The sequence below is a fragment of the Sus scrofa genome, chromosome 10 (assembly GCF_054392235.1).
Source record: "Sus scrofa isolate SSC_HxYL_T2T_F1_AM1 chromosome 10, Sscrofa_HxYL_maternal_Yorkshire_Landrace_v2.0, whole genome shotgun sequence".
Lineage (NCBI taxonomy): Eukaryota > Metazoa > Chordata > Mammalia > Artiodactyla > Suidae > Sus > Sus scrofa.
The window spans coordinates 1850736-1876020 of NC_139392.1; the positions used below are offsets into that span (position 1 = coordinate 1850736).

General features: G+C 38.4%; 1 long non-coding RNA gene across 7 annotated transcripts in view; it reads right to left on the reverse strand.

The window, feature by feature from the left end:
- LOC146398753 (uncharacterized) overlaps positions 1-20550 on the reverse strand; it is a 244947-nt gene extending 224397 nt beyond the window's left edge. For all 7 annotated transcript variants that reach the window (XR_014817217.1, XR_014817215.1, XR_014817218.1 and 4 more), the window contains exons 1-2: positions 20318-20550; positions 8281-8389 (exon numbers count right to left, since the gene is read on the reverse strand). This is a non-coding gene — a long non-coding RNA (uncharacterized LOC146398753). The remainder of the gene's footprint in view (positions 1-8280; positions 8390-20317) is intronic.
- Positions 20551-25285: the final 4735 nt, after the last annotated feature.

Genomic DNA, 25285 nt, shown 5'->3' on the forward strand with positions numbered 1-25285 from the left:
CATCACCTGGGCAAGCACATTTGCTTGTTTTGTCAGTAGCAGTGAAAGTTTTGCCCTGAACAATCTTCATTCACGCATCCAACTCCTTTTGTGAGATATGAGTGTTTACAAGTCTACGACGAGAGAAAACAATCGTGCCGTTTGTGATTGAGCCAGGTCTTTAGATCAGAATTGAAAATAATTTAGGACCACAATGAAAGGCTAACAATCTCATTGCTTAGAACTTTAACGGATCACAGAAATAAGGATGTTTTACAGAATTAACGTTTAAGCTATCGAGAACTTAAGTGAATAATATAAAACATGAACTCCTGACTGCTAACCAAGAAGTGTTTGATCTTTGATGGCAATGTGGTTGTTTTAAATAACTGACGTCACCAGAGTTCACATAAGACTCACAGACCAGTACTGTTAGTTCTTATAGGTCCTGCTGTCCTGCAGCACCGGAATCTCAGAATAGGAGTTCATAGGAAGTATTTAATCAAACAAAGATACGCTTTGATGTGGTGTTCCCTACTGAAGAATTTCTTACTGTATTCATTCACCTAATTGAAAAGTATTGAGCCTTTAAGAATTACAGATGAGGCGAATCTAAACTAAACACAGAGTCGTGGACACTGCAGGACGAGGAGTGTAGAAGGAAGACTTGCACGCGTTTTATGTTTCCACCTAGTTACATACATCCATCCATAGATACCCAAACCAGTTCCATAGGGCATTAAAGATGCTATCAAGAGAAGTGATGCTAGCATCCGAGAGAATTACAGGCAGAAATAATTACCCAAGTGAAAAGCAAGTATGGCCAAAATGCTATCATAGCGCTGTAATCCCCAAGGAATCTCCAGGTTCTGAAGATTTCATTTCACAGCCACACCTGCGGCATAAGGAAGTTCTCAGTTTATGGTAGAGTCAGAGCCACAGCAGCCCACCTACCCCACAGCCAGAGCAACAGCACATCTGAGCCGCATCTGGGACCTACACTGCAGCTTGCAACAATGCCAGATCCTTAACCCACTGAGAGAGACCAGGGATCACACCCAAATCCTCAGAGACAATGTGGGATTCTTAACCCACTGAGCCACAATGGGGACTCCCAGGTTTTGAAGATTTCTGCAGAATCTCTTAAAATAATCCAGGAGAGCACATAACTATGAGGAATGGCAAACATACATGAAAACAAACAAAAGTTTAGGAGCTCCCATCGTGGGAGCAAAGCTGACTAGTATCCATGAGGACGCAGGTTGGATCCCTGGCCTTGTTCAGTGGGTTAAGAATGCAATGTTGCTGTGAGCCACGGTATGGCTCTCAGGCACAGCTCAGATCCTGCATTGTTTGGGCTGTGGCATAGGCCAGCAGCTCCAGCTCTGATTTGACCCCTAGCCCAGAACTTCCATATGTCATGGGTGTGGCCCTAAAAAGGCAAAGGAGAGAGAAAGTTTAAATTTGTTTTGAAAAAATGTACAGTTTAAATAGTAAAGCTCATAGATGCATCTAGAAATTGCAGTTGCTTTCGTGTTTTGAGTCAACACGTAACACATTTTACTTAATAGGCAAATGGGATCAACCAATAAAATTGCTTGGGATCAAGAGTGAGAAATTAAATATATTCAATTATTTGTTTATTCAATTTTATGAGGGACTCTGCCAAATTTTCATCACTCATATAAAGCGGGATGGGATTATTTGAGTGAATTAAATGGGCAAATCCTCTGCCTTCTGGAGCTTACCTGTGTTACAACACAGGAAGTGACCAATGGATACAGAGGAAAGAAAGAAAATACACTTAAAGGTTTTCCTTAGAGGCTGAACATCCATTTTCCCCAAGCTCTAAGTAGTCCAGATACTTTCCAGACTTGAGAAGACAGTATTGTTATTTGGGGAGGATTATTGACCTCATATGTTAACAAAGCTATCATCTAGTGAAAGTAAGCATTTTATACAATTCTGAAGGAACATTTCTTAGTATTTATTCATTAAACTATGAGAGATTATTGTTTCCTGAGTTGATGTGCAGAGCTAATGCATTGGGACAGGCAATTTTGCCAAAAATAGAGAGCATACATTGATATGTAGGATCTTTAGAGGTGAAGAAATTGAGAAAATGAATATAACTTTAATTCTTGGAAAGCACAGACATGTGTATATTGGTAGTAAACTACACCGTATATATGGTATCAAATTAACCATATTTAAGTGGACGGATCAGGCACATTAACTACGTCGACATGGTTAAGTAACCACCTCTGCCATTCACCGCCAGAACTTCATCTTCCAAATCTGAATTTCTGTACCTGTCAAATAATAACCCCCCTCAACCCTATTCCAGACCCTCAAAATGGCCTTTCTTTCTGCTTTTATGAATTCAGCAACTCTCGGTAGCTTAAGTGGATTCATGCAGTATTTGTGGGTTCGTTTTGTGTGTGTGTGTGACTAGCCTATTTCACCCAGCACAACATCTTCAAGATCCATCCATGCTGTAGCATGTATCAGCATTTTCTTGTTTTTAAGAGTCATTAATCATCTCTTTCATGTATGGATGTGTCCATTTATCCATCAGTGGACACTTGGGTTGTTTCCACATTTTGGCTGTGGTAAGTAATGCTGCTATGAACATAGGCGAACAATTTTCTGTTAAAATCCTTTCTTTCCATTTGTCTGGGTACATACCCAGAAATGTGAGTGTCAGATCACATAGCAATTCAGTGTTTTATGTTTTGTTTTGTTTTGTTTGGTTGAGGAATATTAAAGTTTTCCACAGGGGCTACACCACTTTACGTTGCCACCGGCAATGTACCAGAGTTCAATTTCCCCACCTCACCCCTGCCGCATCCTTGCTAACACTTGTTATTTTGAAGTGTTACATGTATGTATGTGGTTTTAATAATAGTTATTCTAATGGGTGTGAAACGGTCCTTCCTTTTGGTTTTGATATGCATTTCTCTGATGGTTAACGATTCTGAGCATCTTTCACCTGCTGATGGATCATCAGCAGTAAAGGTCTGAGACGACCTCACTCACCTACGGGGCCTGGCTTCAGAGCATGGGGGAGACGATCCGTAGAACCAAGAACCCAGGGTCAGAATAAATGAGTGGTCAGCAAGGACCCACCGGACTTGCACAGTCATGAGGAAGCATGCTCAGGGGTCAGTCGCATTAGCAACACCTTCGGGATCTAATAACCAAGGCCATGCCAGGACACCCATAGTGAGAATCTAAGAGACCCTGTTGCCACTTACAACTCCTACCACAAGAGAGCAGGATGAAGCTGGGGGCTTCTTCACGTTGCACAAACAGTGTATTCTATCTATTGGGAACTTGGCGTCTTATGATGGGTAATACAAAAAGCTCTACTTTTGAATGGGGCCTGGAGCTGGAAAAGCCAATAATGAATGCCCTGCTGTTCAGGCCATACAACCTGGATGACCCTGCGATGTTACATAAAAGAACCTAGCAAGACTTGCGTCATCGTAGAAATCTGGTGGCTGTTTTTGAGACACAGACGTGATAAAAGGATACAATAATAAGAAAGGCAGAACACACTTAAAACCCTTTAAATACTGTTGTTGAATTAGAATACAATGTATAATTGTAAAATTGTTTCCCTATTTTATCACAAAATTAGTAGAAATACATTTGATCTGAAAGATTTATGTGCAATTTGCCTCCTATGCTATAACATTTGTCAAGGAAGTCAATATGAGAATTCAATCTGATTTAAAAACTAGGAGAACATGAAATTTGAAATCCAACTATCTGTATAAAATCACATGTTAAAAAGCTATATAAAATATAAACATAACGGAAAATCACTCTTAATTATTGATGGATATATTAACTTGAAAATGTACCACAGTTAGCTATGTTATTGCCGAAAATATCTATTACCTGCCATAAATAGAAAGTGAATATACTCCTGAATGGCAAGAAACAAAATATATAAAACAATTGCCATGTTTGTACACATATAAAAAAATACAGGGGTTTCTCATGAAATTAAAAATTGAACTACCCTATGATACAGCAATCTCACATCTGGGTATTTTCGCAAAGCAATTTAAATCAGCATCTTCAGAAGGTATCTCCACACCATGTTCACTGCAGCATTGATCACAATGGCCAAGATATGGAAACAAGCTAAATGTATTTTGATGGGTGAATGCATAAAGAGTATATATTTTATACATAATTATGAATATTATATATAATGGAGTATTTTTTATTCAGCCATAAAAAGAAGGAAATCTTGCCACTTGTCACCACATGGATTAATCTGAACCTGCGTATCATTATGCCAAGTGAAACAAGCCCCCACATGGAAGGACACATACAGTATCACTTACATGTGGAATGTTTGAAAAAGCCAGTTATCAGAGATGAGGATGCTGATTGCCAAGGGGTTGAGGGCAGGGGAAAGGGGGTGGGTAGTGGTCAAATGGTGTAAAATTTCCACGACAAAACCGATACATTCTGAAGATGCAATGAACAGCAGAATGACTATAGTTCATAATATGATATTGTATAATAGAAAGTGGCTCAGGACTTCTTGTTATGGCACAGTGGGATAAGGATCTGGCATTGCTGCAGCTGGGGCATAGGTTGCTGCTGTTGTTCAGATTTGATCCCTGGCCTGGGAATTTTCATATGCTGCAGGTGCAGCGGAAAAACAAAACAAAAACTCTAGAGGAAAACATAGGCAGAACGCTCATTGAAATAAATCACAGCAACATCTTTTTTGATCTATCTCCTAGAATAATGACAACAAAAACAAAAATAAACCAATGGGACCTAATTAAATTTCAAAGATTTTGCACAGCAAAGGAAACTATAAGAAAAAGAATTAAAAGACAACCCACAGAAGGGAGAAAATCTTTGTAAACCATGCAACCAACAAGGGCTTCATCTCCCAAATATACAAATTCATAAAACTCAATAACAACAAAAAAAAATTGAAAAATGGGCAGAAGACCTAAATAGACATTTTTCCAAAGAAGACCTACAGATGGCCAGTAGGCACATGAAAAAATGCTCAACATCATTAATTATTAGAGAATGCAAATCCAAACTACAATGAGGTACCACCTCACCATGGTCAGAAAGGGCATCATTAAAAAGTCACAAATAGCAAATGCTGCAGAGGGTGTGGAGACGAGGGGACCCTCCTACACTGATGGTGAGAATGTAAATTGGTACAACCACTATGGAAAACTCAGAAAACTAACTCTAGAACTACCATATGATCCAGCAATTTCACTTCTAGGCATATATCCAGATAAAACTTTCCTTCAAAAAGATACATGCACCCCTATGTTTATTGCAGCACTCATCGCAATAGACAAGACATGGAAATAACCTGAATGTCCATTGGCAGATGGATGGATTAAGAATATGTGCATGTACACACACAAACACACACATGTGCGAATACTACTCAGCCATTTTAAAAAAAAATGGCATTTACAGCAACATGGATGCAACCAGATATTCTCATATGAAAAGAAGTCAGAAAGACAAAGACAAATAATATCTATCATTTGTATGTGGAATCTAAAATATGGCACAAATGAAACAGACTCACAGGCATGGAGAACAGACTTGCGGTTGCAGGGGTGGGGAAAGAAAGCTGGATGGACAGGGTGTTTGGAGTTAGCTGATAAAAACTATTTCCTTTAGAATGGATAAGCAATGAGGGTCTACAGTACAACACAGGGAACTACATCCAGTCTCTTGGGTAGAATATGATGGAACAGAGTATGAAAAAAATAATTGTATAGGTATGTATATATGCAGCTAAAAATTAAAAAAACCACCAAAACCCGTTGCTGAGTAGATCTTAAGCATTCTCATGCTCTCTCTCTCTCATACACACTCACACAGAATTAACTTTGAGGGATGGATGTGTTATGATTTTCAGTGGAAATATATACAATTATATTTGTCATCTTTTCCTCAATAAATTTTTAAAACTCATTAAACGAGCAGAACAAGCCAAAATAGTTACAGAATATTCACCACTTAGCCTGCTTGGCTTAAGGAGGCACATTAATTATGTAGAATTATTTTATAAAAATAGAAAAAAATTTTGGAAAGACTACAATCCAAGTGGCAGAACTCAGATGCATTTTATATGAATAAGTATGCATTTGAATAAATGTTTGTGTTAATTTTTTAATTCACAATTTTCTATACTAAATAAGTAAACAGCTTTCAAGATGTTCACTGAAGCTGTTTGAAAAGTGATGACAAAACACCAAGTGTTAATGACGTCTCAGTGGTTTTTACAGATTACCTCAAAACTAATTAGGGGAATCTTCTTCTTATCAGAGAAAACTTTTTTCTGTCTCATTTTTTGCTCATTTTAACTTACTTTATCCATGAGACAGTAATAGATTGTAAAAACCTTAATAATCATTTATTTGATTTTTACCTTTTTCATTTTAATTTTTTCCAGTCTATCGAAAGTCCTGAGTTCCCAACAGTGCTTACATTTATAGAAGACAACTTAAAAAAAAAAAAAATTAAAAGAAAAGCTACAGTGTTTTCCCCTCAAGAAGGAGCCTCGTTACCTGGTTCAGAAATGAGTCTATTTAAAGTGTCCAGTTATTTCGGACAAGGGAATCATTAATTCATGACCTCGCATTTATCACAACATTTAAAAACTGCCCACCATATTCCAGGCTTCCCAGCAAAGCGCTACACTGTTCCCTTCTACTCACCTAGTCACAGTGGAAAAACTATTAATTGACAGGAATAAATTCAGTGTTCTGAACAGCATTTCACAGGCACAAAAGATTGAGCTCTCTAAGCACCTTATCAACTATCACTATTCTCCTATCATGAGCAGTAATCACCCATCGGGTCTAGTTTTTCCTAACGTCTTGAGGAGTGGATTTTATATGTATAAAATGCACCTGTCTTCTGATGTATTAGGAATTTTTACTTGAATCATGCCTTGATCAGAGGTTCCTAATTCAGTAAACTTTTATTTGCTGAGGGCGTCTTTCTATCTAATGTGTTCTATGAAAAAATAATCAAGGATCAAGGTTGTTGCTATAGTTCTTTCACAATAGTTCATAGTATGCTATCCTAAAGCAGAATTTTTTTTTGGGGGGGGGGCATGTTCTTGGCATGTGGAAGTTCCCCAGCCAGGGTTTGAACCCACACCACAGCAGTGACCCAAGCCACAGCAGTGACCACAGCAGAACTTCAACCCTGTGAACCACCAAGGAACTCCAAAAGCAGAATTCTAATAGGAGAAAGTCTCATCTATTTGCCACTTCTGAACACTCAAGTCTGAATATACTAACACAAAAGAAACTCTGTTTTTAATTCATATCACATTCTTATGGCAAATAATTTTTTGTGTGTGCTTTTTTAGGGCTGCACCCGTGGCACATGGCAATTCCCAGGCTAGGGGTCAAATTGGAGCTACAGCAGCTGGCTTATGCAATAGCCACAGCAATGCCAGATACAAGCCATGTCTGCGACCTACACCAGAGCTCATGGCAATGCCGGATCCCCAGCCCACCAAGTGAGGCCAGGGATTAAACCTGCATCCTCATGGATACTAGTCAAATTCATTTCCGCTAAGCCACCGTGGGAATTCCAGCAAGTAATTTTTTAAGCTTTGAAATATCAAGAAATATCTAATTGTATGGATGTAAACAATATTATCTGTAATCATGTTTGTGATCATTGAAATTTATTTTCTATTATTTAATTCATTTATACAAAATTTTATACATATTGGAACATTTATTTCACCTTTACTAACTTTGATATTAAATTACCCTTGTTTTCTTAATGTTTTTATAATAGAAGATTTACTAAAAATTTTTAGTGAATTGTCTACAATGAGGCTACTTACATTCCCTTTTTTTCTTTTCAATTGCTTTTAAAGAATCTTTTTTTTAATATATATCTCATGTATCAATATTGTATTTATTCTATACTGAGAGCACTGTTACTTAAAAAATAAAAGATCGTATTTATCCTATGAACCATACATTTACATTTGAAATTTGTGTGTGTCTAGAAATAAGACTTACAGATCAGATAAAATATGTGTTTATAGGTAAACAATCTGTAATATATGGGCCATCTATTTATATGTCTGTGCCTTTAGCCTCTGTCTATTATGCTCAGATAACCAACTTATGGAAAATTAAATTTCTCAGAAAATTAGCTGGGAGGAAACTTTATGATGCTATGATTTGAAAGAGGCTCTTGAATGCTCAAGGACAAAAAATATAGTGTCAGAAAGTCCAGATGCTTATGACTCACCATGCTCCATCTCCTTCCTCCAGTAACATGGGTCAAATCTTCAGGTTGATAAGAGCCTCTCTTCAAGGATGGGAAGGTATCAAGAGGCTCAGGTGGGATTTGTGGATTCCTGAAAAAAAAAAAAAAGAAAACAAGGCTATTGTAGTTTGAATAATCTGGAATTGGTCCCAAATCTTAGAAGAGGAAATATAATTCAGCATGGTTCCATTTCTTTTCTTGCCTTTCTCAAAGACTCAGAGTCTAGCTATAGGATGCTAAAAAATAAACAAACAAACAAAAACTCATTAATGAAAAGTTCATTTATTATAAAACATCAGCAAAACGTAGATGAATCCAATTTCTCATGCCAGGAGTCTTTACTCCTTTTCCTTTATCATTTTCCTAAAAGTGGAGACAGTATTTGGTAATTTCCTGCCCTTCCTTAGCCCTAACTCTGGTAGATGATCATATTGCTAATTGTTGGGCTGGGCACTGCTTCAGGGTCAACCCAGAGACAAGGCGAGACACTTTCTAGGAGTGTTACCCATCGATCTTTATGATCCTCAACTGCCATCCCCCCATCTTAGGGAGTAATTTCAGCCATCCATGTGTGCTTCTGGCAGGAAAGAATATCCACATTGTCGCTGATGCCACACGCTTTACAGCCGATATTGACGTGTGAGCTGTCTTTGGTAAGGCCATGTTCACCTTGTTTCGTTGAGGTTTTTGGTGTAAGAGTACAAGTACGTAAGATGAGTTCCTGTCCATCCATACTTCAGAAAACACCCCTTGAAAAACAGGTGATGGCTCTTTTAAGGATAAAGATCCAATTTGCTAGTTCTTGGGTCTTATCCTCACACACGATCTTCATCTTCATACTGTGCTGCAGTTTTTAGGATGGCAGAGCTGGCATCTATGTGGTTAATGAAGGACTTAGCATGATCAGAGAAGCCTAAGACACTAGCTCATAGGTTATTAAGGATCTGGATGTTGCAGCAAGTTTACTGCATATAGTAGTAAGTTTCCTGCAAGTAATCACTCACTGTTGAGAGGCCTGAACCTTCTACCCAGCTGTTCTATGCATTGCTCAATACCCATGACCTTAATTTGGTAAGACAATGTTGGACACTGATCACTTAACAAATCACGGATAACCCTTAGCAAGGCTCTCAAAGAGAATATTCAGCTCCCAATCTCGTTTTTATTCTACAGTGGAGACAAAGGGCCAGTTCGGAGCTTTTAGACTTTCTCACTAAATAGTCAAATAGCTCAAAGAATCATCATTGTGTTCTTTGAAAATCAACAACAACAACAAAAAGAAATTAATACATCGTATACTTAGGTAATTTATATCTTTGACTCATTTGATTATCAATCATTGCTATCAATGGGGAATATTAAAATAGTTAGGGTATTTTTTTCATATGGAGATACAGTTGGTCTCTATTACAATGATAGAAATTCTCATGGAAATATTAGGAAAACACTTGCTCTGGCCAAAGAGATTTTCACTAGACTGGATTCTACCTCCTGAGGAAATAATCTTATCCATTGTTCTCCATCCACCTTCTCTCCACCCTCCCTGTCCAATAACCTCCTTGGCCACACCTGACACAGAAGATAAAGACCATCGTCTTGAAGAATGTACAGTTTCACAATCTGTGTGACGCTGGCGATAACTTTTGGATGTAAAGGCAATCAAGGACTGTTTATCATCATTTTCAGGTAAGAAACATTATTTCAAAGAAGCTGAAAGTCAAATGACAAACTATTTTCAGCATTGTGTTATGCAGTATCTATTAATATTCTGTAACCTGATTTTTGTTGCAAGCCAGAAAATTCTCCAATTAAATACAGAGATGTTGTAATAGACCAGTAATATGATCCAGAATATAAAACAATGAATATATGAAAAGGGGGCAAGTAGTGCCACTTTTAAAAACTCTCATTTGGGAGTTCCTGCTGTGGCACAGCAGGTTAAGGACCTGGTGTCACCACAGCTGTGGCATAGGTCACATCCGCAGCTCAGATTTGATGCTGGACCATGAACTTCCATAGTCCATGCATGTGGCCAAAAAAATTCTAATTATGAATCCTATAACTACAGGTGTCACAGAAGTTTTGACACTTGTTTGCAACTTGTGTTAAGTAGAGAATATAAAGAGGTTTGCACTTAAGCAAGAAGATATGAAATGGCAAATGGCAAAAATCTACGCAAATTTACTAGATATTACTGAGTACAGAGAGAACATATTATTATAATCAAAAATAAACATAAGCTGTAAAATGAGATACAATTTTCATTTTAAAAGGTTGTATTCATTTTAAAATGTGTTGTATGTTCAAACTAGACGTGTAAATCCTAGAAAACACGTGTGTGGTGCCTATAAAATTAGGTGTGTGTGAAATACATTAGGATTCTAATTTATTTGCTCTGTTTTTAATTGCTTATGTGTTCCTTTGTGGTTTTTCATTATAGCCCTATTGCCATTCAAGCAACTCATTAACCTCTATTATTAGGTGTTTTCCCCACAAAAATACCCTCTGCTTTATATTTAATTACCTTTTCCAAATCCCAGAGCCAGGAGGCTTCTAAGATGATAAGAGCAAATGACTATGGAGTGGAAAGCATGTAGATAGAACAAGAGCATATTTATTATTAAGGAGTTATGATCTTAATTATTAAAAACATGAAAGCAGATAAATGAAAAGATTACATTTAGCATTAGATGCATTTCTTATAAAAATGCCTAGAAAGGAGACATCTACTTAGCGTATACTAAAAACATTTATGTCCATCTATGCATCATGAATTCTGAGTACTTTTAGCATAAAATACTTAATTTCAAAGTGATAATGCTTATTAATTTCATTTTTATCAAATGATGATTATACATGACACTAAAGTAACAGTCAAATTTGTTTAAAAACTCAGTCACTTAGAATACATAGCCACCCAGTGTGGCTGTGTGCTTGTAGGCAACAAATTATTTTGATATTACTTCTGGTTCGGTAGAGAATAATTTAGCACCCTACCACATCTCCCTATTAAATAGAATGTTTTGATACATAAAGCTATTCACATAATGGTAAGATGGGCAATGCTCTTTTTCCTTAAAAGGAATATGTTAATATCACAACATAAAAAAATTTTTTAAGCCTGCACCTATGGCATGTGCAAGTTCCTGGGATGGGGCTGAAAGGGAGCTGCAGCTTCAGGCCTAATTCTCAGCCATAGCAACACCAAATCTGAGCTGCATCTGCAACCTATGCTGCAGCTCACAGCAATGCCAAATCCTTAACCCACTGAGCGAGGTCAGGGATTGAACCTCCTCCTCACAGAGGAAATAACTGTGTCCTTACCCAGCTGAGCCACAACTGGAACTCCTAGTAAGTATTCTTCCTGTTACACCAGGGTTAAGGACTAACTTACAGCTAAAATTTTATGCTAATATAATATGATACCATCGACTTGAGCTTTGAATACAATTATTATTTTTTCCACTCAAAACTGACCCAAATTTTGGCATAAAAATAAATATCTAATAAAGACAAATTTCTTTTCTCTAGTGTGCACACATAATGATTACCTGGGTTTATGGATCACAGAATAGAATATCACTATTATTCTACACACGCCAATATTTGTAGATCAAAATATAACTCAACTGACATAATTTCTGAAAGGTCTATACCACTTTTTCCATGCTTCTCATCAATACACCGATGCAAAGTCATTGGCAATGCAAATTCTTCATCATAAAATGAAAGATTAAATCAAATAAAAATGCAGTGTTAACTTTTAAAACCCATGTTTTAAAAATAAACATTCCACTGACATTTATGAGGCATCAAATAAAATAGTCTCAGGAGTATCATCATAAATGTGACTTCACAGAAGTTAAAGTCATAAATTCCTTTGCAAACTTTTATGAGGCTAAAGAAATAGAAGCTAGTATTTGAGAAGGCTGGAAATTGCGGTGTGACAAGAATTTCTAATTGTTCATTTTTTGCAATATACTCCATTATCGCCTAAAGAAATAAAGACTATTGTTCCATTTTCACCTCAAACAGAAAAAAAACTCATCAAATATGAAAATACGTTGATTATTCTACATTCAAATAGTTTAACTGGACCTAGTTCCACAATGGGAAGGGTATGGAGTTTTCTCAAAATCAGTTATTTTCTTCACTAAGTTTCTCATTTTTCCACTCTCGCCAATATCTGAGTACTAACTGTCCTTCTCCATTCATTCAGCCTTTTCTATCAGTGGCCAACTAAGGCCATGAATGCCTAGGAGAAGACCTTACAGCGGCCTCAGGGAATCTGTGAAAGGTAATTCACCAGTTGTTAAAGGCTTCATCGTTATTTATATGACTCTTCAGCGAATTTTAATAGGTTTTTTGGCTCTCAACAAATTGACATTTCATCTGATCATTGATTAAAAATGTGTTTTATCAAAAATAGAATTATTATGTACATAGCTTTATAGGATTAGGACCTAGTAAAGGTCAAAATGTACTTTATCAGTTCTTACTTTAAGGGGAAACATCGAGATTTCCATTCTGATGGGAAAGACCACCCACATTGCTTTTCTGTAAAAAGAGCACTTTGGGTCTACCTGATTGTTTATTCACCAAATGACTTCCACTATCTCCTGCTCAGTTTACATTTAGAATACGTATTTGACAGTAATGTGGAAACCTTCAGAATTTAAGAGATTAAAGTTTAGAAAGACAAAATATTTCTTCACTGATTTAGGTCTTTTTTAAGTCTTCATTAATATTTTAACGTTATCTTAATTCGCGGATGTTAATTTATTTCTGAATCTTACTTCAAAAAGCATTTTTCTCATTACGCTGTCATGAGGTTTTCCAGTTATGAAAAACAAAGCTGATTTGTATGCATTTACTTAGTTTCTTGTATCAGGTCACATTTTTTTTTAGTTCAATTGTGTCTCTTTGACTGGCTTTCTTGACTTTCTGGGTAAAAATGCCGTAGCTTCTGAGAGCGATGATAAGCTTATTTCTAAATCCTATCTTTCTCTCTCTCTCTCTCTCTCCCTCTCACTTATATAGATAGATAGAGATTTAGATACATATAAAGCCTTTCCTGATTTTTAAATGAGAGAACAATATTTTAAAACATTTATTTCTCACTATATGGAATTTTGTTCTATTTACTGCTCCATAACTAACCAACCCCAAAGTTATTGGATTTAAAACTTCTAAAAAATCATTTAATTACCTCTCACAAGCTCCTTGGGTCAAGAATTCAAGAAAGCCTCAGCTCAGCATTTCTTGCTTGGGGCTTGTAATGGGACTGCAGCCAGATGGTTGGCAGGAGCAGGAGTTGGGGGGCAGGGCACTTAGATGGAGACCGGCCAGCTCACTCTCTCTACTTACAGCCTCTCTATGCCATCTCTCCATGGGCTGGCTTGGGCTTCATCTAAGCATGGCACGGTCAGAACATGTAGATTGCTTGTCACCAGAAGGCTTCAGGAGCGAATACACCAGAGAGCAAGGCGTACATTTTATTACCTTCCATGACCTAACGATGAAAGCCAGAGTGCATCACCTCCAAAGTACTCTATCTGCTGACCAACCAAAACTTCATGAATACTCAGGAGATGAAACAGACGCATGGGGTAGTTGTCAAGTAATTGGGGGTCACGTTAAAAAAATGTAACTTCTGGGAGTTCCCATTGTGGCTGAGCGGGTTACAAACCCATCTAGTATCCATGAAGATGCCAGTTCGATCCCTGGCCTTGCTCAGTTGGTTAAGGATCCTGCATTGCTGTGCCTATGGCAGAGGCCAGCAGCTGCAGCTGTGATTTGAGCTCTAGCCCAGGGAACTTCCATATGCCACAGGTGCAGCCCTAAAAAAGCAAAAATAAAATAAATAAATAAAAATAAAACTCCTAGCATTTTGGGTTTTTTCTCCTTGAATACTTTTTATAATGAGAAGAATGTATTCTATGTTTAGTTGAATATTCTTCAATTCTTTCAGTTAGAAGGTATGCATTTTAGATTTTTTATCAATATCAATATGATAAATGTGTTACACTTCCCAAAATATTTCATCTTTGCCAAATGCCAGGCTCACGCAGAAGTGACTCACACAAGGTCGCTGTCCTCTGGCAGCTGAGACACACCAACCATGCTGGGTCGTCTCAGTTGCTCTTTACAACCCAGGCCTCCTTTTGGTCAGAGTGCTGACTGTCCTACGAGTTGCTGAGCGTTTTCTTATATTTAGTCTATTTACACCCTCTTTTCACGAAACCTCAAAACTTCCAGTCCCAACCCTCCGTGAACAATCTTGGTTCTTCCTTCACCAAAAAATACCACCAAAACAAAGGCTATCAGGAGGCATACCTAGTGTCATTTGATTGTAGAAATTTCCCACATTAGTCTGCCCTCATATTCTTTCTTTCAGTTACAGTGGGTGAATTATTTCCACTGCTCCCTTTCCTTCATTTCTGTACGAGATTCCATCCTTGGACCTACTCAGAGGTTACGCTCCTCCACTTAAATCTGCTCTTCCTTACACTATGACTTTTTCTCTACTGGGGCCTTCCCATCGGAATAGAAATAGAGCACTGCCTCTTCCATTTTAAAATAAAATTCTCTAATTCTATATGCTCCACTGCTTTAATTCTCTTCATTGCGGGGAGGGGGGGAGGACACCATTGAAGCCTTTACTAAACTAGAGGTCTGGCTTTTCTCTAATCCAGCCACCTTCAGATCCACTGAAATCTCTATTTCTACAAAGACCCTTGAAGCTTTGTCTAGGTCACCATGGTCATTCCCAGTCCCCATCCTACGCTCACTGCAGCATTTGATACAATCATCAACCTCCTTTAAGGCTTCCTGCACAAATTCAAACTCAGAAGAGTAGATTGCTTTGTAACTTACTTTGTCTGACAGGATACGAAACACGTAGGAGCTTCCTTTTTTTGTTCATCACGTTCCTAAACTAATTTAGAGAAACAACACTACTAAAGTGAGTGCCAGGGATGAAACAGTCCGTATCAACAAATGCATGTAAAAGGTCCCTTAAACTTAAAATGTCCTTATTGCGGTTCCCATCATGGCTCAGCAGTTAACGAGCCCGACTAGGAACCACGAGGTTGCGGGTTCAGTCTCTGGCTGCCTCGCTCAGTGGGTTAAGGGTCTGGTGTTGCTGTGAGCTGTGGCGTAGGTCACAGACACGGCTTGGACCCTGAGTTGCTGTCACCTGTCCTACAGCTCGGATTCGACCCCTACCTTGGGAATCTCCATGTGCCATGAGTGAGGCACTAAAATAAAAAAAAAAAATAAAAAAATAAAGCAAAATGTACATATTACTCAAAATTCTCCCTTTTTAAAGATCTACTTAGCAACATTCTATAGGAAAATTCTGAACACAGACTAATGATTTCCTCTACGTTTATCTTGTAACCAACCCTGAGGGGCTTCTGGGCACAAAAGCCTTTCTGGGTCCCCCATTTCTTGTTTTTAGGAAATGGGTCTCATTCAGCCTCCATGGCCTTCCCCGAGTTCCTAGGGGCAGTTCAGACAGTTGCTGATCAGCAAAGGGAGGGATGCAGAGACCAGGGAGGAGCAGTCAGCCTTGGGGCGGGGTCCTGGCTCCGTCAAGGGACACACATAATGATGCAGGCATCTTACACACCTAAGAGAAAAGCTATATTCCTTATGCTTCTTTTAGAAATGAATCCTTTACATGCACCAGCTTAGAGTCCTTCCTTGTCCGTCTCCCTGAGTTAATTGCACCTTGAACATAATCCCGTGTAAGCTAAAGATGAGGCACCCTGAGCACAATTGCCTGTGAGGTAAAGATTATCAGCCCATGATAGTTTTTAGGAACTTTCCTAGTTTGTTCTAATCGCTGACGGTGTGTCCTTCCTGCAAGGGCTGTCAGTCTGGGCAGTCAACCCAGAAGACCACCACAGGATCAGACCAAGGTCGCCTGACTCCAGCTTTGGCGACTGAGATTCCCCCAAAGAAAGGAGAATGCTTGTTGCCCCAAGCTTGACTCCTATCTGAAAAACTGGTTTTTTCCTTTTTGCTATAGAACTCCCAGAAGTGCTTCCCAATTGGGGGGGGGGGGGAGGCACAGACTTTAAGGATTAGCCTGCTGTGACCCCCTTTGCCTGGCAAAACAATAAAAGCTATCTTTTTCTCCTTCACCAAAACCCTGTCTCCATGTTTCTCTTTGGCACCTGTGGACACAGGGCGAGCCACGACAGCAGTATCCACCCCCAAAATAATCAAAAAATTATTTAATCAACTTAAGACAAATAGGAATGCTATATAAACCAACACATATATGCCCTCAACTATATGCATGCATATATGCATACACACTTAGGGTTTTCTTCTTTGTGTGATACTTTTGTTGAAATTTGATTTGATGTTAAGACCACTTCATAAAAGTCTATTAGGAAGTTGTCATGGATATCTCTAATCTCAGTTAGTTTCAGTAACAGAGTTCCTTGGTCTTAAAAATAAGTTAGCCCTCCCCTCTTTGCTTTTGAGTTGGGAACAAAAAGATTAGGAGTCACCGTGCAATCCATTCTCCCCCCTTATCAGGGACAGCCAGAGAAAGTAAGAAAGATGATGTAGCCAAATCGTCTCATAAGATGCTAACGATACACCTCTTGGAATACATAATATGATTTACTAGTGGAGGGTCTTTATCTGGTCTGTCTAGGTTAGATTATGTTAAGCTCACCCGGTGTCTATGGCTTCATGGAGCATGGTTCCCTGAAATCTTCATGTAAGCTACATAATTATTGGAGTAAAACATGCAGGTGTCCTATGACTGAGACAGCTCCCTTTTGTGTGGGCCCGGACCACTGTCAGTCACTCAAGATGCTAAATCTGGTCCAGAAACCATTCACGCAAGCAAGAAAGGACCTCAGAGGTGGCAACGAAATCCTGGACTCCTCTGTGCTTTCCCTCTGCCTCACAATTCCTTTTGCGCATAAAATTACTAGGACGCTTGGAATTGGTGACACTGCTGATTCTTGTGTCTGATTTGGAAATCCGACCCTTCCTGTTGTTTTATGATCTCTGGTATACATTTTTAATTGTGATGTAATTTCACATCTTAAGGAGAGTGTAAGCAGAGTACAAGGAACTCTTGTATGCCCTTTATTTAGGATTATTTATATTTTGCTCCATTCTTTTTCTATAGACATATATATAAAGACATATTTTCTATATTATACACATACATACATTTATAGTTCATATATTATACACATATAGAGTTCACATATATTACACGTTAAAATTAAATACAAAATAAAGACCAGACTTGAAAATTCCCTGGGCAGATACAACCAATAATGCTACTTAAACAAAAGTAAATTTAGCTTATTCTACAAAATAAGTGAAACTTAACTTGGGTTGCTTTTATAAATGCTTCTAAAATTTCAGAAACAAAGCCTAAGCTCTTTCCCCAAATTGGCATGAGCTACCATTTTTAACCAATTCCCTATTACTAGGAAAACACTGTGCTATAATCCATCATTATAGAGAATAAACTGTGCCTGTATTTTCACTATATAAGCTGTTCTATAATGATGGACCTCTGAGCCTCATCCCATGGTTGGTTTAGAACCCCAGTTTGCAAACTGTTCTTACATGCACAAAAAACCGCTTAGTGATTATTGTTTTATTAATCTAAAATGTTTTTAATTTTGCTTTTTCTGGATTTCAGGTACAGATATATATAGTATGTATATTTATGTACATATATAACTATGCGTATATATATTATATACTTTAAAAGAGTGCATTAAAAATAGCATGCCCTAAATAATTTACTGTGTACTTCCTACATTCAAGGCTAATATGTTACACAACTAAATTACAATTAGGAAGTCTGGATATTGTTGATTTGTACAATACTAGCATTTGATCCAGTAGTTCTGCAAATGCCGTCCTCAGAGGCAGGAGGTTTTTGAGACTCTGAGGTCGGCGAAATCAAAATCATACTCACGGTAATAATAAGACAATACGGCCTTTTTTTGCTGTGCTGACAGTTACATCAATGATTCAAACGCTAGGGTAGTGAAACTGCTGGTACGTCATCATGAATCAGTGAAGTAGCACTAAACTGAGTCATTATTGTATTTTCCACTCTCACAAATTTCCAAGGGAGGCAAACAGAAGCCAAATGTCCTTGATGAAGCAATAAAATTGTTAAATTTATTAAAATCTCAACCTTTGGATATGCCTCTTTTTTTAATAAAATATGTGATGAAGTGGGAAATAGGGGTTAAGCTCCTCCAATGTGTTTATGTTGATTGTCTTCTGAAGAAGCACATGTGTGTTTCTTTGAAATATGAGAATCAGCTGCTTCACCATGCGACGCCATTTTTTGCATGAAAGAACCCACGGCAGCCAAACTCTGGTATTTCTGGCTTGGATGTTTGGTAGTTTCTTAAAAAGTAAGGAATTGAACCTGTCACTTCAAGGGAATTGGCAACATGTGTTTCCAATGATAAAATTCAAGCTTTAAAGTTAGAATTATTGGCAACTGGTATCCACCACTGTGATTTTGACAGATTACCAAAGCTTAAAGACTTTCAGGAGAGGTCAGTGGTGATACGAATATCATATAATAAAATCTGTCTATGTTAGGAATATCTAAAAACCTCAGTTAACCATTCAGATTTGATAGAATAGTCATGGATAGGTTTGAAGTTCAGTTTAAGGTGTCTTGCCACTTTTTTCTTTTTCTGTAACTCCTTCCGTCCCTTCATTGTTTTCATTGAGTACTCCTTATTATTCTATTTCCTCAATTGGCTGTTTGGATCATTTTCCCCCATTAGATATTTGGACATACACCTGTAATTTATTCTAGTCTACTGAGAGTTCATTTTTCACCCAATAATTTGAAATATAAGTACTTTACAAAAGTACATTTCCATTTACCCTCTGACACCTTGTGCTACTTTTGTCATACATGTCATATACATTCTATGTAATATTGTTATAATACAGACACTAAGTTTTTCTGAGCATGTAATGCTGATTTAAAACAAACAGTAAGTAAATAGGAAAATACAAACTAGAAAAAAAGAAACACATTTACCCATAGGAATCAATGTTTAGATGCTCCTGACTATATAAACGGATAATTCTGTGGTGAATATCTACAATTTATTTATGGGACATTAAGTAATTATAGATCTACCAAATAGGGAAAGTGTTCACAACGTAGCTATTATACATATAGTTTTAATTTCGACAGAAGGTTGAAGTGAAAAGGGTGGGAAAAGGTGGTGTGTAAAATTAGGATGGTAACACGTTTCTCTCAAATAGAAGTGATTAGTGATGCTTCTTGAATTTAATGTGAGAAGGCACGTAAATCCAAAAAAGAATGGATCATAAAACTTTTTGTTTCTCTGAAGAGATAATGGGAGCTGGAGGCAAGGGTATATCTTTTAATCCTTATCATTTTTAGGGGGCGATTGATAGATATTACCTCAATTAGGAGAATCAGAAATTCAGAGAAGCTAGGATAATATTTACATATTTGAAAATGAACACCAGTTAAACGAAAGAGAAACCTGATTAAATATGCATGACTTGGAGTTCCCGTCATGGCTCAGTGGTTAACGAACCTGACTGGGAACTGACTAGGAACCGTGAGGTTGCAGGTTCGATCCCTGGCCTCACTCAGTGGGTTAAGGATCCAGAGTTGCCGTGAGCTGTGGTGTAGGTCTCAGATGCAGCGCGGATCCTGTGTTACTGTGGATGTGGTGTAGACCAGTGGCTACAGCTCCATAGACCCCTAGCCTGGGAACCTCCATAGGCCCCAGGTGGCGTCTTAGAAAAGACCAAAATAAACAAATAAATAAATAAATATGAATTACTTTTAGTAATAGAACTTGGAAAGAGGGAAGCACTGGGAAGGAGACTTGATTTTCATCTTCTTGTTGGTTTTTCAAAAAAAAATCTAGCCATGTATTTACATTATTTTCTATCCCTACCGTGATAGATTAGCACACATGCAAAGACGAAGGCAACACAAATCTCTTACCTTTCCTGTCTGTAGGTCTTTAACGCACGTCTCACGTCTCGTTAGACTAAAGTCAAGATGTCAACAGGCTATGTTGCTCCTTCAAGTCCCAGGGGAGGAGGTTTCCTTGCTTTTACCAGCTTCCAAAGGCTGCCCATCTTCCGTGACTCACAGCCGTCTCCCTACATGGCCAAAGCCAAATACGCAGACTCGCTCTGAGCACCTTCCCCAGGCGCAACCCCCTCTCCTGCTTCTGTTCCGACCCCCTCCTCCACTTTTAAAGGCTCTTATGATACAGTGACTCCACCTGGGTAACCCAGGCTACTCTGTTTAAAGTCAGGTGGTTAGAAGCCTTAACCTGCCCTTTCCAGGTCAACTAAGCTTTCACAAGGGAATAGGCTGTGGACATCTCTGAAAAGACCAGTTTTTGCCTCCCGCAGTTGGGGTACTTAATGTGAATTTTCTTTTTTTGCTTTTTAGGGCCACACTCACGGCATATGAAAGTTCCCAGCCTAGAGGCTGAATTGGAGCTACAGCTGCCAGCCTATGCCACAGCCACAGCAATGCCCGATTCCAGCTGTGTCTGCCACCTACATCACAGCTCACAGCAACACAGGATTTCTGCCCCACTGACAAAGGCCATGGATCAAACCCACATCCTCATGGATACTAGTAGTATTCATTTCCACTCTGCCACAGCGGCAACTCCCTAGCATGAATTTTAAAACAATGATATGAAAATATGTTGCCTAATGAATAATAAATTCACACCTACTACTTTCAGCTTCTCCTAGTATTTCTTAAAGCATGGCCTGTATCATGCACATCACCTGCATCGGACTTAACCATAGGAGAGCGGGTTAAGGATCGAGGTTGCCACAGCTCTGGCAGAGGAAGCGTGGATTTGATTTCTGGCCCAGGAACTTCCATATGCTGCAGGTGCAGTCAAAAAAGGAAAAAAAAAAAATCAACTGTGGAATATCAAGCGTCGGGGTCCAGCTTTAATGAAGGAGAACTCGGAGAGTAGATGACAGTATTCTGGGTTTTCACCAGCATCCCCAAATAATTTTAACACATAACACATCAAAATTTGAAGTCTACTGGTTCAGCCCACTGGGGGGGGGAGGGGAGAGTTGAGGAAATGGCTTCAGCTGAGGGATTTCAGAGCAAAGAGGGCACAAACTAACACGAACTCTTTATCCTTAAACAGGCAGCTGAGAAAAGTTCAACATGTAACCAGTACTGAGATGACATTTCCTAAAAGAATATAAACAGTGAAAAATAAAGAGAGTGAAATAGAAAGGACATGCCAGATCCTACATACTGTACATTTTCTCTAAAATGTTTGATAAATGAATCTTGAATAATGAACTAACCGTTTAAGAAGAGCAAAATTAAAACCGGCAAAATGTGTTCCCAGGAAGCCTAAAGATTCACAAGTGATAAATCTGAACACACAGAGAAACAATGGATCCCCATATGAATTAGTAACAAGGTATATGCTTTGTTCTGAAAATTATTTGCTACTTTTTAACATTTATAATATACATTTTACATTGTAGTGTAGAAACTTATGCTAAATAATTTGTCCCATATAAAATATGTATCTGTTTTAATTTAAAAAAGGGACCAGTGAACACTTTAAACAGTACTATTTCTGTTTCCTCCTTTCTTGTTTATGCATGAAAAGTCTGGCCACAGTCACTATACTTAATGAACAATCATTAATCACCTAGGGGCAGACACTAGCAATAAAAAGCAAAGCACATGGGAGGAATTTCAAAGGGACTCTGGAATGGCCCTGAAACTTCAAGTTCTTTGGCATGATGGAAAAGTCCATAAAGACACTGAATGGTGAAAAGTAAAAATGCAACTTTAAAATGCAATCGAGTCATAAAGGAAATGTTTCTTCGTTTATCCTTTTGGGTCTCTTAAGCTTTTACTCTAATGGGCTCTCTGTATCACTAGCGTAGAATTTGTAACAGCTTTAAATTAAGGTCTTTGTGGCCAAAGCTAATGTTTCGTCCTAGACTATCACATGCTTAAGGGCAGAGATTATATCATGTGTTTGTGCGTGTGTGTGAGACTCAGAATACCCAACATTTAATAGATGTTGAAGAAAAGTCTGTAATATGTGTGTGTGAGACAAAAAAAGAAAGGGCAGAATGGCTAGTTTTTAAAAGCTTTTTCTGGCGTTCCTGTCGTGGCGCAGTGGTTAACGACTCCAACTAGGAACCATGAGGTTGTGGGTTTGGTCCCTGGCCTGGCTCCGTGGGTTAAGGATGCGGCGTTGCCATGAGCTGTGGTGGAGGTGGCAGAGGTGGCTCGGGTCCCGCGTTGCTGTGGCTCTGGTGTAGGCCGGTGGCTACAGCTCTGATTCGACCCCTAGCCTGGGAACCTGCATATGCCGTGAGAGTGGCCCTAGAAAAGGCAAAAAGATAAAAAATAAATAAAAGCTTTTTCTAAAATGACTTTGTTTAAATAATTTCTTTTATTTAAACAAAGTAGCTGTACAGTCTCACTTGTTGGTTTAGTTGTTACTCTTTCCCATCACAAACATTGCAAATTAATTGAAGACAATCTGTTAATAACTTCATAAATGCAAAAGGAATATTTTTCTTAAAAAATTATGGTTTACAAAAGTATTGAAAATTTTACTTCAACGAGCTCATTAAAGTTAACAGATTATGTTCATGTTATGGACTCATATTAAAGAAGCCAATGTATAACTAAGTAGGATTAACAGAAAGAAGCCTAATCCTGCAAATATAATTCTGATGAGACAAGAAATCATAATACTCGTAATTTTAAAAAGAGATTACTCAGAGTTCATTGCCCTAATAATCTTTTGAAAATAGGCTTTTCTTGAAACCAAAGTGTAACAATGCATTGATTAAGAGGAATATTTTCTGGAGTTCGCTGTAGCACCATGGGTTAAGGGATCCAGCATTGTCCCTGCAGGGGCTCAGGTAACTGCTGTGGCATAGATTTAATCCCTAGCCTGGAAACTTCAGCATACTGCAAGTGTGGGGAAAAAAAAAAAAAAAAAAAAAAAGAGTATATAAAATACTCTTAAAAATAAAAGTGATTTATGTTGCATTTTTAATATATCCAAGAAACATTAAGATATAGAGTGTAGGGATACATGTTAATTAGAGAATTTAAACTCAAGATTCATGCAATATTTTGGTCATTAATTAAATAAGTATTGAAAGTCACTGTAAAGATGTTAAGAAAATATCTAGCCACTTAAAACGAGTTTAAGTATGCTAGCTAAAGCCAGTGACTTTCAGAAAAAAACCAACAACTGTGAATGCTTACTGTGCTAGCAAATGAACTTATAAACAAAATAGAAAGAGACCCACAAACATAGAAAGCAAACTTCTGGTTACCAAGGGGCAGGAGGGAGGAGTGAGGGGCAGGGAGTTTGGGATTAACATATGCACACTGCTATATGCAAAATAAATTATCAACAAGGATCCACTGCATAGCACAGGAAACTATACTCAATATTTTGTAATAACTTATAAGGGAAAAGAATCTGAAAAAAAAACACGTATATGTATGTATAACTGAATACTCTGCTGTTCTCCTAGAACAATCATGACATTGTAAACGAACTATGCTTCAATTAAGAAAATACAGAGAGAGTTTCCATTGCAGCTCAGCCATAACAAAACCAGCTAGCATCCATGAGGATGTGGATTTGATCCCTGGCCTCACTCAGTGGGTTAAAGATCTTGAATTGCTGTGAGCTGTGTTGTAGGTTGCAGATGTGGCTCCAATCTGGAGTTGCTGCGGCTGTGTTGCAGGCCAGCAACGGCAGTGGTTCCAATCTGAACCCTAGCCTGGGAACTTCCACATGCAGCAGGTGCAGCCCTGAAATGGAAAGAAACAAAGAAAGGAAGGAAGGAAGGAAGGAAGGAAGGGAAGAAGGAAGAAAGGAAGGAAGGAAGAAGGAAAATATAGAAACAAATCTAGAGGCCTGAAGCAATGTACACAAAGTTCAACATCAAACATGGGTAGATCCAACACTTGGACCCTGACCTTGGACTTCCGGGCTTTTCTACAACGGATGAGAGAGAGGGCGGACAGACGCCTTCCCAAGCTGGCGATGGCGAACAATGGTATGTGCTGTGTTATGTCAGCGTCACATTTCAGTGATTGCTGCAGGTATGTGGACGTTGATATTGCTTATCCACAGAATATATCTCAGCCCAAGAACCCTGTTAAGAGTAAGGGATGACTCAAACTTGCTTGCAGTATTTTAAGTTGTTTCCTTAATTGTTTTTATTTGGCTTCATCAAGTTTGTTTGGAGGTGGACTTCTAAATATGCCTTTGCAGGGGAGTTCCCGTCGTGGCTCAGTGGCTAATGAATCTGACTAGGAACCATGAGGTTGTGGGTTCGATCCCTGGCCTCGCTTAGTGGGTTAAGGATCTGATAGCACCGTGAGCTGTGGTGTAGGTTGCAGATAGGGCTCGGATCCCGCATTTCTGTGGCTCTGGCAAAGGCCAGCAGCTACACCTCTGATTAGACCCCCAGCCTGGGAACCTCCATATGTCGTGTGTGCAGCCCTAGAAAAGGCAAAAAGATAAATAAATAAATAAATAAATAAGTCTTTGCAGAATATCATTGCTATGTATTGGCATGTAATATTTTCAAATAAAATTTTTCTCTATAATATGTAAATGAGGAGTTCCCACCATGGTGCAGAGGAAATGAATCTGACTAGGAACTATGAGGTTGCTGGTTCGATCCCTGGCATCGTTCAGTGGGTTAAGGATCTGTTGTTGCCATGAGCTGTAGTGTAGGTCACAGACATGGCTCGGATCTGGCATTGCTTCGGCTGTGGTGTAGGCTGGCAGCTGCAGCTCCAATTAGAACCCTAGCCTGGGAACCTCCATATGGCACGGGTGCAGCCCTCAAAAAAGACACACAAAAAATATATATGTAAATGAAAAATAATTCAGAGTACCTACTGTGGTGC